Source organism: Triturus cristatus, chromosome 12, assembly GCF_964204655.1.
Source record: "Triturus cristatus chromosome 12, aTriCri1.1, whole genome shotgun sequence".
Classification (NCBI taxonomy): Eukaryota; Metazoa; Chordata; class Amphibia; order Caudata; family Salamandridae; genus Triturus; species Triturus cristatus.
Window position 1 is genome coordinate 89863367 of NC_140595.1, and position 16777 is coordinate 89880143.

The 16777-nt window shown below is 44.2% G+C and overlaps 1 long non-coding RNA gene across 1 annotated transcript; it reads right to left on the reverse strand.

Moving 5' to 3' along the window:
- Positions 1-993: 993 nt before the first annotated feature.
- Positions 994-11405, reverse strand: LOC146772674 (uncharacterized). The gene is made up of 3 exons (XR_014972307.1): positions 11251-11405; positions 5738-5847; positions 994-1400 (listed from the first exon to the last, which is right to left on the reverse strand). It is a non-coding gene; the product is annotated as an uncharacterized LOC146772674 (long non-coding RNA).
- Between the last annotated feature and the right edge of the window lie 5372 nt (positions 11406-16777).

Consider the following 16777-nt stretch of genomic DNA (forward strand, 5'->3'; position numbering starts at 1 on the left):
TTTTTTTGCTTCCTGTGCCATTCCAGTTTAAACCCAACCATATGCAAATCAGTCTTGACCTTCCTGGGACCAGTTTCAGGGTTTTACTCCTAATCAGCCAGGATAGCTTGACTCCAGTGGGATGGAGAGCACAGGACCCTCGCCTGGGCATAGCCGTCCCACTCGGGGTGACAAATGCAAAAAGAACAACTGATGGGCAGAATGTTGTACAATGTCATGTTTTCACCCCAGTACAGAGATCTGGGCCTAAAGCCATCGTTTTATTGCTCCCCATACAATTCCTATTTGGCTGAGGCTGGCTAAGTCCTTTCCACTGCGTAGTAAAAGTTTGGCCTAGTCATTGCATAGCAAGATACTGCACATTTCGATTTCTGCAGCTTGAGATGGATGAAAGCACTTTATTTCCTCGTTACAGAAGGAAATTAGAATGGAGGGGAAATAAAAAAAACTCAGTCGTATCTGTATTCACCCAATGTGCAATAACCTCTCAAAATGGCCACCATCTAGGAACAAGGCCCAAATCCTCTGTCCTTCAGACCGCTTCACTTAGGGTCTGAGCCTGCATCCATCTTTGGTTTTTTCCCCCTGAAGTTTCATAAATGGGCCAGGAATATTAGATTCAAAGGAGCTTTTAAAAAATCCACAAGACAACCCCATCTCTTTCTAGAGACCCACAAGATGAAAGATCCCAAATCGGTCAACCTCCTGTAAGCCACCTCTTCTTTAAGAGCAGGGCTCACTGCGTATGGCACAGCAATACTCCTTAGCGCCCACTCCTACTGGGACTGGATCCAGGAAGGTGGGAAGGCTTGGTAAACACATCTTGACAGACACGAAGCGGCTACAGACAAGCAGGAAAACATTAAGACATAAAGCAGGTGCTAAGGGAAGGATCCAGATGCCCTGAATTACAGAACTGAATTAAACAAGGGGAAAAACACAGTAATATGTCTCAAAATAAAGACTGCAGAAACCAGGACAAAGCAACAAATATATCAGTGACAGAATTTATTGCAAGTGTGGTTTTCTTCAATGTTTTATATACATATGTATATATACACACACATTTATATACACATATTAAGTATGAGCTGTATTACAAAACTCAGAAGAGTTTAATATGATTGCAAAGGGCTCCAAGTTTTTACGCCTTTCTTTCTGCTGTAGAAACCACAGCATCCCTCTATACTAGACTGCCCATCCATATAATTTTTTTCTGCTCCAGGAACGTCATTCTCTCCCTTTTGCGCAGCCTATCAGCACCATTGTTTCACCCGACTTCTTCCTGTGTTTCCCCAGTGCGACCTCTCTTATTCAACGGTCATAGGTCAGTTTCTGTTCGTGGAGCGGAGCTCCTTCCGGTGCCTGGAAAGCTCTTCAATGTTCTCCATCCAGGAGCACTGCACAGGGAAAGAGAGAAGTGAGTGAGCAACAGCTCCTGGAGGCTAACAGTCAATATCATAAAGTGACTAAGTTTCATCTAGGTAGCCCGAATATATGATTTTACATCACAATCAAGTAGCACGCATGGCATTACCACGCAAATTTTACATCGCAAGTGGCATTACCACGCAGCTTTTCACTTCGGAGCATTCTATCAAGCATTCAATATGTTGCCACTTCCCTTAGTTTTTAACATTTTCTTTTTTTTTGTTGGAGGGGGGGGGGGGGGGGGTAAAGACCCCCCAAGCCCCCTTTTTTCCGCATGCCTTTTTAATTTTTTTGTAATTTATATTCAATATTCATCTGCGCGCCCTGCACCAGCAGCCTTTACTTCCACCAACCACTGAAACAAGCGTAGAAACACACCTAAGAGGACAGTAAACATCAAACAAGCATTGGCATAGCCAATAGGTCTCCCCTTTGGGACCTTATAAGTGTTTAGCCATGCAACAGTTGCATAACTAAATACTTATAAAGGTCCCAAAAGCGAGACCTATTGGCTATGCAAAGCGGTCGTGAAAGTGATCGCGATCACGATCAAACATCAAAGCGGCCGTGAAAGTGAGGCGCGTGCGCCCGCGCTCATGCACTATAGCTCCAGGCTGGTCTGGTAGCACTTTTTTGAGCCCTCTCAATAAGTCTCGCCAGACCAGCGCATGCGCTGGGTCAGGCGAGACCTAAAAAGGACTACTCAAATGACGTACGCGCAGGACGTAGGAACGTAGAAGACGATGAAGATGGATGAAGATACTTGCGTGGTAAAGACGATCGTTGAAGGAGAACGCGTGGTGAAGACGTTTACGTGGTAAGTGTACTGTAGTAAACGTAACGCGTTGTAAAGCCTTCGTGGTAAAGGATGTTTCCCAGGTAGCCCATGTGTATCCAAAATCTCCTAAATCCAAACGAGCAGCCCTGGTCATAATACATATTTTTTTAGATTGGCCTATATTTTCTGAACTGCAACTCGCCACTTAGCATTGATGGGACAAGGATGAGCACAACCATGTGCTTTTCCAATTCCAGACGCAGAGATCTAGCTAAAATAAAAATTCTTAGCATGAAAAATGTATACTGTTGGCACTGTAATGAGCTCTGTGTCCGGAATCGGTTCCCGATATACAGGAGGTGGGAAGTTGTACTCCGGTCAATGGGGACAAATTTATTTATTTCAGAGTTTTATATAGCGCGAACTAGACCCGAAGACTTCAGGTATCAGAGAGCTTTACATGAGCACCAGTTGCTTTACAGATGGACACATTCATTTTTGTTAGACACGGGGAAGATTAAGTGATTTGCCCAGAATCACAGGATGTTGAGCCTCGTTGCGGAGACTCGAACCCACTTCTCCAGCTTTGAGGTCGACCACTCCAGACGCAAGGCTACTTCCGCTTTTCAGACAAACAAAATGTGTTTGACTACCATTTTACTATATGGAAAGGGGGGCTGATCGACAGATCAATAATAAAAGGGTTGGGGATGGAAGGGACAGGTTTGAGATCACCGATGGAAAACACAGCTCTGTCTCAAAAGGCTGTCGAAAGGGGGGGTGGGGGGGGGGGGGGAGGAATATGGTGTGGTCTTCTGTGACTAGAGTGTACACTGTGTAATTGCCCCACTTACTAAATTAGCTGTACAATGAGCAAACTTTAATAAAAAATTGTTTTTTTTAAAGAACATGTAATTCTTATAAAATTCAGCAGATTACCAGGCTGACCATCCATCACAGATTAGGCCAAGTATCTCGTCTGGTCTCTCAATTCAAGACTCCGACAATCGTTCTCACCCTTTCTTTCCATCTCACAGATTCTACAAATCCTTCTTGCGTTCTCCCCATTCCACAGATTCGGATAATCCTCCTTACCCTGTACTCTCACTGTCTCTCAATTCTGATGCACTGCTTATTCTTCTCACCCTTTCTCTCCATTGCAGACTCTGCCTATCCTTCTTACACAGTCTTTCCAACTTACACTCCCTACACTTCCCTGTCTCTGGATTCCTCAGACTCGGCCAACCCTTCTTGCTGTCTCTCCATTCCACAGACTATGCCTATCCTTCTGGCCACCTCTCACTATTCACATTCTTAATCTTTATTTCCCTTTCCTTTCGTTCACCACAGTCAGTCTTCGCTCCATGCTTTACCACTTCATTCTCCATCCAGCTTATCCTGCTTACCTTGTCCTATATAAACAAGAGACGTTTCTTATCTTTCTCGCCCTGTCCATCCAGTCATCTGACTGGGCCTGTCACTTAGTTGCTTCTTTCGCCACTTTGCCCATCCTTTTCACCTGGTCACGCTTTTCGTACCAGATTTTTTTTTTTTTAATATGCTTATGTCTCATATCACCTGCTTCTATGTTCTCTGGTACTCTTTTTTTAACATGATTTGCCTTTTATCACAGGTTCTCTTGCTATTCTTTCCTTATCCCTCCACTCGTTAAAAGGTTCACAGACTGTTTCATGTCTCCTTGGTCCTCTTTCCTCACTTTGTTCCTCTACCAATCACAAGCTGACCGCTCTTTTCTCACTATTCCTCTACATGTCACAGGCTCGGCTTCACTTTAGTCCTCTCATCACTTTCCATGGTCGTCAGAGGCTCCGTCTCACCATCACTCAGGAGTATACCCACAACACACCTTTGTCACTGCCTGGACCCACCTCTGCCCACCACCTTCTCTTTCCACATCACAGGCTCAGTCCTACCTCTCAATGGATGTTCATTTCTCACTTTGCGCCTCCTTGCATCACAGGCTCATTCCTACTTCTCAGTTTGTCACGCTACTCAGCGCAAGCTCATTATTGCCTCTCCTAGGTTGGTTACCTTTCTCACCACAGGATCAGTCTCTATCCTACCCGTGTACTAATTTCAGATTCTCCATCCTTCTTAGACTATCCTTTAGTTTTTAAGAGGATCTTGGCCTCTCCTTAACTCATTTTAATGCAAAAGATATTTAATCGCAGTTTTGCCCTCAATAAATACTTAAAACAAAACACAAAAATACCCCAATTCCTTTGTGGTGAGATGCTGAGCCCCTAATACTTCCAGATTTTCTTTATGAGGACCTGTCTTCATACTTTTTGTATTCTTTCCTGCCAAAATGCAGTCATGCTGAACTAGAATACCGACAAAGTTTAAGAAACTGCCATTCAGACATCATCTGGCCATCAATTTGTTAGCCCCAAGTACATAATGAAGGCTTGGAAGAAACGGATTGGTCAGAACCGACGCATCCCAGATCTCACCCCTCGGCAAAAACCACTCCAGTGCAACGGACCCTACTAAAGGTCTCAGAAGAGGGCATTAAAAGAAAGTCTCCCAGCTGGAACAGATTAAGCAGGAAAGCTTACCTCACTCCCATGAGGACCTGTGGATCAGGCAAGAATGGGGGCTAATCTACAAACGTTAATTTGAAATAGGGAGATTAATTCAATTAGTAATTAATGATGTGACACTCATAACAAATTATGAACCATCTACAATAAATTCTAAGAACTAGGGGATCTGAGATGCACTGGTCATATCAGCTTTGTACATTTGAATTGTTGTACTTTCGCTTTATTGGGGAACTTGTGGTCATGAACAGGTAGTTATGTTCAAGAGTTGATGCTGAACCTTCAATTTCACTAAAGTGCTAGACATCAAAGTTCAAAAGAATGCTGGCATATGCGCTCCGAACTCAGGAAAGTTTGCGCCATGACTGGTGGGTAAAGCTCACCTAGCTTTACTCCAGGAAATATGGTTAGGCCTCAAATTGCTCTGCTCCAAGGTCAGTAGTCAGAGCTCACATAGAAGAGTGAAGATACTGCAGATACTACTGCTAAATGGAGAGGTTTTGCTGCTCAGTGGGTGTGGTCACAAGTCAGAAAGCTTTGCCCCAAGAAGAGTGGACAGGGTTCAGAAGGCTTTGCTCCAAGGAAAGCAGTCAGAGCTAAGGCAGCACAGCTCCAGGAACAGGAGTCAAATCTCAGACAGAACTTCTCCGGGCCAAGAATGGTGAAACCTCAGAATTCTTTGCTCCAAGTGGTTGGAACTCAAGAGTTTGCGCTATGGCAAAAGTCTAGTACCTTTAGAGCTTTGCTCCAGGGATAGAGGTGCTCTCTCAGAAATCCTTTAGGACATTTTGTTCCCTGAAACGCTAGGTAGTGTGAGAAAGTACTAATAAGGGGAAACCTGTGTCATCCAGTCTTGTACACAGCAAAAAATGCCAATGGACCCAGCTGACTGCCCACACTACAACGGCTCACAGCTGTCCTAACAAAGCAGGCGATTCTTCAGGTATTAAATAACACAACTGACCAGAAGTTTGGTGACGCGGAGAACAGTTGACTGGTACTCTGTCACTGCCTCAATGTTTTCACTGAGCCGAGCTAGCTCTGCCACCAGATCCTGCACAGCGCCTTCGAAGTCTGGAAGAAAACAAGAGAAGCACTGAACATACCAGGTAGCCCGAGTCTTACCACTTGCTCCAAGCCAAGATGTCACTGCTTACATCATTCCCAGTCCTGGTTTTGAGCTCACGTGAGCCCTGAAATCACAATATCCAGAGACCCCCGTATCACCAGTACACCCCGAGGCCAAGGAGTCACACCTTATTCCATATCTAGTTCTCTCTCTCAACCCAGCCCCGATTTTGTACTTATGTGCAACACTCCAAATTGCCTCCAATCTGACGCTAGCTCACATCCAGCTTCACTAGTCACCCCTACCCCCAGTGTCACTGCTCATCGCCTTATCAACACTGGTGCACCACTCACATAAACTGGGATCCCCATAGACTCAAGCCTTGGTATTTCACCCACACCCCCCCCAATCACACAATAAGCCATCGATCAGCATGACAGTGCACCCAAAGCTTTGAAGTAAGGATTCATCCTCAGCCGTGAATGTATGCTTGCTCTCAGACTCGCTCATCTCCTTTATGGCGCATATCAATATCCTTGGTACCACAGCTTACGTCACCTCCACCATTACTGCTCCAAACAGCCAATCGTAAGCCACAGCATCACGGAAGAATCCCATGCAGTGAAGCATCAGTCCTTCGCATACCTGAATCTGGTTCGGATGTCTTGGCTAGAGGGTGCCAGTGACTGCCAGCCAACTGAGAGCCTGAACACAGTTCTACCTTGCATTACATTAATCATGTTCTGTGATGAAGCATTCAAGCTTTAAAAAAGTCAATTCAACACTCGATTCATTAAGCGCAAGACCGGGAACTGGTAATATTCATATTGGTATGGAAACCAAAGGTGGCCATTTCTCACCAAATCTTGGTTACTAGCTAATGATGAAATACTATTGAAGAGTTTGCCTGAACCCTCGGTTTGTTAATAATTGGATTTCCAAATGACGCCCTATTTTCCACCCTCTTGAGCTGCTTGCGCCAGCATGTCATTTCACATTACCCGCTTTTCCTGTCGTTGTAAGCTGGTTAACTTGTTATGTTTGCTTCACTTACTGTGTTTAGCCAGGCAGGGCTTAGGAAATCAACCAGTCTCCATCAAACAAATCAGTCGAGTAACTGAATAAAGCTACTATGAGGTCTCCCTATAAACATTTTTCTTAAAAGTATGATTTAAAACAAAAACGCGTTTCAAACAAGGAAAAATTGTATTTCAAATCCTACCTATTTTTGTCAAAGTTATTGCATTTTTTTGTTAATGGGTCACGGTGTATGGCAGGGGTAGAGCAAGTTATCAACTTGACCCCATGCCAACAGGGTATCAAGGAGGCATCGCACTGCACCCAGCCTTACTAACCATTCAGATCGAAGGTCTTAAATGAGACCAACTCTTGCCCTGAAGGCAGAATGACTGCGAAAGCTTCAAAAAGAGGCTCACAGTGTTGTTGTTTTTTAAAGCAGGATTAAGAGACCCATACAATAACTTTTTTATTAAGTAGGTTTGCCTTTTGTTGGAAACCTACTGGTTTCACTCTGCTCCAATGAGTTTTAAAATTTCTGTTTGTCTCACTGTGTTAAGACTTTTGCTTTTGGGGGCTGCTTGATTTGTGTCATTGTTTGTCTGGTTATACGCCTCGAAGCATGTCTTACTGGTATTGCTATGCCATTTACTAAACTAAACCACTAGCAGTTCACGAGATACCGAAATGTTACTCACAGTTACAGATTAAAGGCAGAAAATGCATGTGGTTAATAAGGCCACAAATGTCATTCACATGCCAGGACTGCCACTAATATGCCTCCACGACAGTGGGAACAGTGAGCCACCTGTCAGAGGCACCACCGAAAGGACAGCAGGGCAGAGTAGATGACTTAACTAAGTTGAAGAGTTAATAATGTAGAGCAGTTTTCTCCAAAAGTAGCAGCGCTTAGGCAGAGTCAGAGGTGATCACAACACTGTTCCAAGCCATCAGGCCTTTCAGACTCAAGTTAAGGAGTGAAGTCTATTGTGTAATAGAATTCAAATTAATTTTACTGCCCCAAAATGTCATACAAGTTCTGCTAAAGTACACAAGTTAAACCTCTAGAACAACAAACTGTCTTTCCGGGCTTCTTGTACTACTAGTGTGGTTCCTCCTCAGAACAAGTATACCAAAGACATACACTGAAGAGGCCTCAATAGGATATTCTCACAGGCATAATACACTCTCCAACTTTTATCAAGAGAAGCAAAAAGGCATCATATTTACTCTTAAGAGGTAACTTGGAAAGAAAGGCTAAAAACATAGAGATACTTATATATAACTTTAGGTTAGTAGTGGGTGGCCTATGTTAAGGATTGAATTCAAACTTAGTTCAAATTACAATATGAAAATAAAAAATTAACATGCACTCTGTTTACAAATATTAATATAAACAGTGCAGACATCAATGAATGCAGAATTAAGAACACAGAGACAAAAGACTCATGTTTACCTTCCGCAGCAGAGAAATGAAAACAAATTCTTAACTTGGAGGGTTGCGATAGTGAACTACATAACAATAGATTATTTAGAACACTGTATGAAATCATCACAGTGAGACTCTTGAAATGCTGTTGCAAGTGTACTATTTCAAGGGAATGAGTGGACTATGTAGTCTTCGGCATTCTAGTTAGGTGAACCAACTACATTGTGGGAATTCAAAAAGTAAAAAGGGAATAACCACTGGAATACTCCATTTTATGGGACAAGTGAAAACCTCCTACATCAGCTAATACCATAAAGGGGCAAATAAGATACTTGAAAATATTCAGTAAACAATGGCAAAAAAGCCCACTACATAGTGACATTAAGTTAGGTGGTTATATTAAATTATGGAAGAGCAACTGGAGGGAGATTGTGTAGGGCAGGGGAAAAGCATTGCATGACGAAGAAGGTAACACGGGGCAGGGGGAAGTACACATGCAGGCAAACACAGAGGGTCGTGGTAGAAAAGAACCAGTGGAAAAGAACACAGATGAGAGGGAGAAGCACATGAAATACACGAGAGAGAAACACAGAGCACTGGGTTGGGCATTTGGGTACACACATGCGGGAGTGAGGTGGAAAATACATCCACTCTCATGGAGTGTTTAAGTAGTTCCCGAAAAGTGAGAAATAGAAGGACACGGTGGGACAAACACAAGATGGACAATTTGGGACAGGGAAAGCCACTGAATAAAAAGCAAACAAATGAGTGACAATAAGTCAGCCAATGATAAGCATTCAGAGGGTTGATAGCCCCTGTATTTTTCAGGTATCCCCACAATATGCCATTTGCAACCAATCCGCTCAACTCTAAAATGAAGGAGCAGAGGTGATTCTTTAGCAAACAAAATGTAGGATGGAAAATGCTTACCCAAAATGGAGCTTGGGTTGCCACCACAACCAGTGCAAATGCTCCATTTTCCATGTCTGAGATGGGGCTTCTCAAAGGGTGCTGCGTAACTCTTAGTTTTTGTTAAAGGTCACTATTGGCTGCCCGTGGAGCATAGCAGGACCCAGGGCGAAGCAACAAAGCCATTATTTGGGTGGGGGAAGGAGATTATTGCAACAGGATTTAAAACATAAGGTTGAAAGTAGGAGCCCTGCTTTAAAACTTTGTAGTGGGCAATGGTTTGAATTTGAGTTTGCTAGCACAAGGGGGAGGGGTATGTGCACCAGGCAGGTGAAGCCTCCTTTCATTCTGGGAAGTGCAGATGCCCCAAATTCCTCGCGTTTCAGGCCCTGTCTAGCCACACACTGGCCACCCAGCACTGCTCACCTCAGTCCTGTGCACCAGAGATTCAGTCATCCACCATTCATCCCACAGTATATTTCACCAGTTGAGCATCCTTTAACCTGTGATTACTTTTTAACCAGCCCTTACCCTACGACTAGCACTCAGAGAGACTGATCCCATCCACCCAGTCTGTCATCACACCCTTCTATGCACCAGAGTTAAAGTTCTCATGTCAGGCATTAGTGGCTTATCAAATCCAAGGATTACTTTTATTTGCACTCTGGTACTTAGTTTTGCTTTTCCCGTTATAAATGCAGGATTATCAGCCCCTAAGTGCTAAGAACACCCAGAGACAGAGTGGATGAAAATAAAGCCCGACATAAATCGTGGTCCCAGTAACCTGTGAGCAAACTCCTAGAGAACACCTTCTACCACTCACCCCACGACTCTCAATCATCCAGCATACTGGGCACTGGTTTTCCATTCAAGAAGCAGCATCCAGCTCTCAGAAATTAACCTAGTCCATTCAAAGAACACTAGGGTTTTAAGTGGTCAAGTTCTGCCCCTGCTTGGCACGGATCCTAGCACTTAATTAACCCCTTGTAAAGCTTAGGTTGAAGCGGGTGGGATTGGAAGGCCACGACGTACCCATACTTTTTCGATTAACGAAAAAAAGTTCCCCTTCTTTTTTAAAAAAAGACAACCGTCCTGGGATGGTTAATTCCAATAGTTTAAATGCTTCCGCTGAAGTGTCATTCAGCGAGTCTCCTGTGCTGTGAAACCAAAGCCGGACAGGCAGCTAAACAAGCTTTCCTGCCAGGGTCCCTGCTTGCCTGAAAGAAATGATAATGTGCACAAAGAGTTAATCTGCAAATGTACAGGGTAATCTGCAACTGTAAAGGATGTTTGGGAGCCAGCACTGGCTTTAATCAATCGAATCACTTGAAGCATTGTGATGACAAAGATTTATTCTTTTTGATTGGTAGGCAAAGAGTTAACAACTGAGCTGTGAAGTGCGTGCTTTTAATTGTATTTTAAAATAATGACTTACATATTCACAGTGCCATCTGTTACAGGATGTGACCGCATAGATCTAAAAAATAAACAAGTCACTATTCTCCACTACACCAACCAAGTTTTAATTATGTGGCTCTTTAGTTCCTCACAGACCTCTGCAGTGGCAGTGCATTAACTAATGGAGGTTTCATAATTTACTATAGTGAATTTCCCCCTAACAACTTCTTAATTGTATTTTTCATTTATTCTGCACGTTATTTTATAAGCAGCTAAAACCAAAAAAAACTTACACAATATTTTTCTTGTTTTGCCACACCTTTGACCCCGCCCCCGTTGCATGCAGCATCACAGTGCTCATTCTTTTTTTAATGCACTTCGACCGCTACAAAGACTTCTCGGGGGGTAGTAAGCGCTATATAAATACAATTTACAGTTGCAACAGACATCTTAGAGTAATCAGTAACCCACTGCGTAGATGGTGAGATGTCAAAAGCTCCCACGACTAACTCGCCATCGGCTACCAACCCCAGGGTCCCGAAACTTTATTCTAGGTGTTCAAAAGGGAAAGTAACAACAAATAAAGGTTAAGGAATTGGATAAACGGTACAAGTTAAAAGAGATGCATACGCCTTGCAAACCTACAAAACCTCACCTTGCATCGCTCCTGCCCCCACCTCCATCACGGTTCCTGGCTTAACTGCTTCTAAGTTCCCGCCAGTGCCACCGACACAGAAAAGGGACTAACTATGGCCTTTGGAAACCTGCTGCAGCCGGGTGTGGAAAACGGCACGACTCCAACAAGACACTGGAGGAAATAGAAATACTGAGCCAGGGTCAGACTAAAGTAAACAAATAAATGTATGAATGGTTTTAGAAAACACCTTATGGCCTAGTCGTGCGAATAAGAATACTTTGAGGACTGGTCTATAATTTAGTAGAAAAACGACGCCCTCCACCGCATAATGTGCGGCGCCATCTTGGACTGAGGTACTCTTTGGAGATGGAAATTTGAATAATATTTCTCTGCGTAGAAATCCGAAGAAGAGATTTTCTTTCGGACTATGAAAGGATATCTTTAATGCCACCATGTTCAAAATGGTTCGATTTAGTGTGATATTTAACTTGCACACGAGACAATCCTGACTCAGGGATCATACATGCCAATATTTTAAAACTGGAAAATGAGAAATTTTAAAATCACTCGTGAAATGCATTTTACCCTTTGACCTATATTGAAGCAGAGGCCATATTAGGTGAGAGACAGCATAAATAAAGGTGTTTTTTTTCTTCAAAAACCCAGAGTCTCCCACATAAATCAGGTCTGTTTTTTCTAGTCTGCATTTATGGATGATGTTAATATTACCTGTGACGTGACCCTTGGGGTCTTGTACCCAATTGGTAGACTTTGTGTAACAAATGCTTTCAATCTGTCATCAAGTTCAAGGGTTTAACAGCAAACGCTGTCCTTGACAAATATTTGACTACACCTGGAGTCATCCTCTCCTTCATAATGTATAGAGTCTTTACATTTTACCATATACATCACAGTGGATATTTTCAATCTCATTCCGTCCTTTGCTACTTTGATCACTTTTGCTTATGATGGCGCAGGTAAAGCATAATTTTGTATACCTTCACTATTTTGCATGAAATTTAAATACATAATCGTTCTAAATATTAATTTGTACTAATTCGTTTGGAGTGGAAATACTAATCAACCATTTACACCTTAATAAACACGAAATACAAGTGGGACTAAATTGCTAATTGCATGGCTAATAATTAAATGATTAACTATGGTACGCAAACTATAGGATGTGTTGAAATAGAGAATTGCATGATTTACGTTGCTTTTGTAATGGTTTGTGCTTCCAGTGTTGCAGAATGGTGTGTATTATTGCTTTAAATGTTGCTACGAGCTAGGGAAATACTAATATACATTGGGATTAGTGTGGGTTTAACATTAGAATCTTAATTTCCATATATTAATTACTGTTATGTATGTTTTTGCTTAAGTTGGCATTCGGGCCTACTAGGCCGCAGTACTTAAAATGGAGTTCGGAAGTGGCCACCGTCATGTGAGCGCGATGCCTACTGCGCAGACTCGGATGGCTCTGAAGATCTCCAGGCGACCTCCGAAGAGAGATGAAATGTTCCTTGTCAAGGATAGGAACGTGGAGGACTGCCAAGACCCAAACTAGTGTGAATGACTGAGAGGACAATAGCGACCTGTACAAGAAGGTTTACATGTTGTTACTTCGGAACTTTCGCCTGTGAAACTAAGAAAAAGAATACAATTGGGGGAATGTCATGCCCGGTCTCATGGGAAACAAGCAAACCTGGGAATATTGAAAAGTCTTACAAAATTCAGAGGATTTAGCCAATCAGAACACTGCTACTCCTAAATTGTTGCACATTCTCTTAAAAGTAAGGAGAAGAAGGTATATAAGGGGGGAATTTGAGAAGAGAAAAAAGTCCGTATCTTTATCCCGTTGGTGGCTGTTGGTGTGGAGGATCAATTTGCTTATTCGTTGGCGCGATTACCGAGTCCCTTGGCTAAATTGTGGGGACTGCGTCGTGCTGAGGGAGATTTCCTGGATTTATCTGGGTTTCTCCTAGATTATAAAAGGACGATTCCATCTGAAGGGATTTGATTTATGCTGTGGGTTGACGGGTTCTTCTGGAAATGGTTGCCAATATTCGAATTTAGGTAAATATAAATGTTCTGTCAATTTGTGTTCAAGATCAAAGGTTGGAAATCACTTAATAGAAATCTGATTTGAACTGTAATCCTGAATATGCTAACAGAGTGAATTAATTAGATAAACTAAACATTGATTAATAATAAAGGAGTTTGTGATTCTTTAATAAGGTATTGAAAGTTAACCGAAAGGTTCTGAAACTTTAAATGTGTTTTAGCTGGTTCCAAATCACCATCAACCAGTCCAACTAATTGGTCCATCGACCAAGTGGTGGGGTGCCTTGATGTTAAAGTTAGGATTCTATAGGTACTGATGTATATAATGTATATAATGTAAAGGAATTACTCCCGATAGGTAACAAGGTACCCCCCACATGTCCAGCGCTTCTTTCCCTCCCATGCGCAGACTCGAGTGAGACGTATGAGTGTTGGTGTTATGGGCCCCACCAATGTATGAATGAGTAGAATGGTGACGAGTCTGGGACATAGGGAGAATATGTAAATTTGCCCTTTTCCGTTGGAGCACTTACACCCTACACCACACACATTGTGATAACTATACATAAAATAGCATCAGTGCACAGGGATATGCAAGTACTGGAATCAGTGACAATGTCTGAAACACGATGACCATGTAGCAGACTGTGGTGGGCTGGCCCCACATGTACAGGTGATGAAGTGGACGTAGCCGAGATGATTTTATGTAGTTTATTAAGTCCATAAGTAGAAGTTACAGCAAAGTAGAACATGTCCCACCAGGAGCAGCCTCCTAGCTGCTCAGCCCATCTTCCAACTGACACAGTCACACACCAGGCACCCCAGCATTCCACTCATGTCACTCACACCAACATTCTACAAGGAACACTCACACTGGCTGAGCAGCTAGGTACAGGATGAAAGGGAACATATTAACATTACCTGAGAATACTACACAGACATAAGGTCTGATAACTTTCCCGAAAGCCCCACTGTGTTTTTAGCCATACCAACAGCAACTCACATTAAAGACCTTAGTGGTTGACCCTTAAGTAATTTTACCTTATGCTCAAAAATAGTTAGATCCCAACTACACCTCTGCTTTCTCCTTGACAAGAAAACTCTTATAAGAACTAAGTTCATGCAGAGCACAGACAGCTATAATGTCTGAGCTGAAGGAGGAGGGGACTCGATGATGAAGCATGCCACTATTGGTGTGTGCGGATCCTTGTCTTGTTTAGGTTTCTATTACTGGTTGTTTTGTTACCAAGGAGGATACCAACCCCAAATAGTCACTCAAGGTAACAGGGTGTGACCAATGATTTTGTAATGTTATCTAACTCCTGTGACCTTTTTGGTGACAATAAATGGGGCTGGCCAAACCCTGTAATTTTAGGCTAACTATCTGGGGGAGTCTTTTGTCTTAATGAGCCAATTATAAAAACATGTTTGTGCAAAAAATATGTGTGTGTAGACCACAGGCAGTGTAGAGCAAACAAATTAGAAAAATGTCATACGTTGCAGGACATTCCCATTTTTTTCAGCCAAAGTATAATGACCTTGTTAAAAATCTTATATGGAGAAGTACGTCCCATAACCTGAGGCGGTTACACAGTGTGCTGGCGCGGGCGGATCGAGTGGAGGAACCAGCGGTGCTTCTATCGCTGGACGCTCACATGGCGTTCGACATGGTCGAATGGCCCTTTCTTTTCGCAGTGCTACAGCACTTGGGATTTGGGCCCAAGTTCTGTGCCTGGATCCGGCTTCTGTACACCAAGCCGGTGGCTCATGTCATTGCCAACGGGCATATGTCAGAGGATTTCCCCCTGACGCGGGGTACGCGTCAGGGTTGTCCCCTATCGCCGTTGTTATTTGCCCTGGTACTTGAGCCGCTGGCGGCGTGGATACGTTTGGAACCCATGATACGGGGACTCAAATGGGCGATCAATTGGGAAGACCGAGTTTCTCTCTACGCGGACGATGTATTGCTGTATCTGGCCTCCCCGCGCCGCTCCATATTAACGCTGCTTAACATCTGTGACGTCTTCGGTAAAGCATCCGGATATACTATAAATTGGACCAAGTCGGTCATGTATGTGTTGCGTGGCCCTCCACCACTGCTGCCGGCAGATTGCCCGCTTAGATTGGCGGAGGGGTCATTTAAATACTTGGGTATACATGTCACAGTAGATCCGGCGGACTTTCTCCAAAAAAATCTTCGGCCCCCATTGGACCGTCTCAAGCGAGATGCCCGTCACTGGGGAGCGCTACCGCTGACCCTGTTGGGGAAGGCGGCGCTCTTTAAGATGATGGCCTTGCCCCGTTTCGTATACGTGCTGGAAAACACGCCGTACCAAATACCGCCGGCGTACTTTCGCTCAGTCGCGGCACAGGTGACTGGTCTCCTGTGGAATAACAGGCCGGCACGTATTGCACCGTCCAAACTGACCCGCGGTTGGTATGACGGAGGGATAGCGCTTCCCGACATCCAGCTTTATTACTGGGCAGCGCAGTTGAAGGTTGTCAACCAATGGCTCCATGTCCCACACTCCGACCCCGCCTTCAAGGCGGACAGGGATATACTTGGAACACGGGGTATGTTAGCGCCCTTGTACGACGGGAGGCTGACCCCAGAATTGTTCGGCCCCCTGAGGCAGACTGTGGCCATATGGCACGCGGCCCAGGCTAGGCTGGGGTTTAGAGGAGTCTTGACTCGGCTCACGCCCCTGTCGGACACGAAGCGGCTTGGGAGGCTTAGGGGCTGCAAGGGCTTCGATAAATGGGACGACATCGGAATATCCACGGTGGGCGACATGTGGCAGGGGGGTGCGGTAGTTCCCTTCACGCGCCTGCAACAACAATACCAGCTGGCGCCCTCGGAATGGTTCTGTTACACGCAAATTAAACATGCCTTACTGTCAACAATAGAACCCGGCGTTGCTGTTCCGGAAGCGTCGCCCATGGAGGACAGATTGCTAACAGATTACATGTACAAAAAGGCCACATCCCTCACGTACCGTAAGCTCATAAATAATCTGCCGGACCCTATGGGACCCTTGCGTGAGAAATGGTCCAGCGATGTAGGAGAATTTGACGATCCGGAATGGCGGGATGCATTGGCGTCACCACGGGAGGCGGGGATCCCCTCCAGGCTTAGGTTGGTGCAGCTACGGATTCTCCACCGCTCATATTACACCAGACGCACCCTGCACAGAATAGGTGGGGCACCACACCCATTCTGCCTACGTGGCTGCGGGGAGGAGGGTACCTTCTTTCACACCATATGGGAGTGCCCCAAGATCCAAGATTACTGGAGGCGGGTGATGAGGACACTGTCCCAGTCGGGGGGAGTCTCGCTGGTACCAGAGCCTAGGCGATGCCTGCTAAATGTGTGACCTTAGCCGCCAGGCTCAGAGCTGGGCTACGCTGGGGATTGTGCTAGCCAAACGGAACATAGCCCAAAAATGGGGTACGGGGGAGGTGCCTTTGCTGTCTGTCTGGA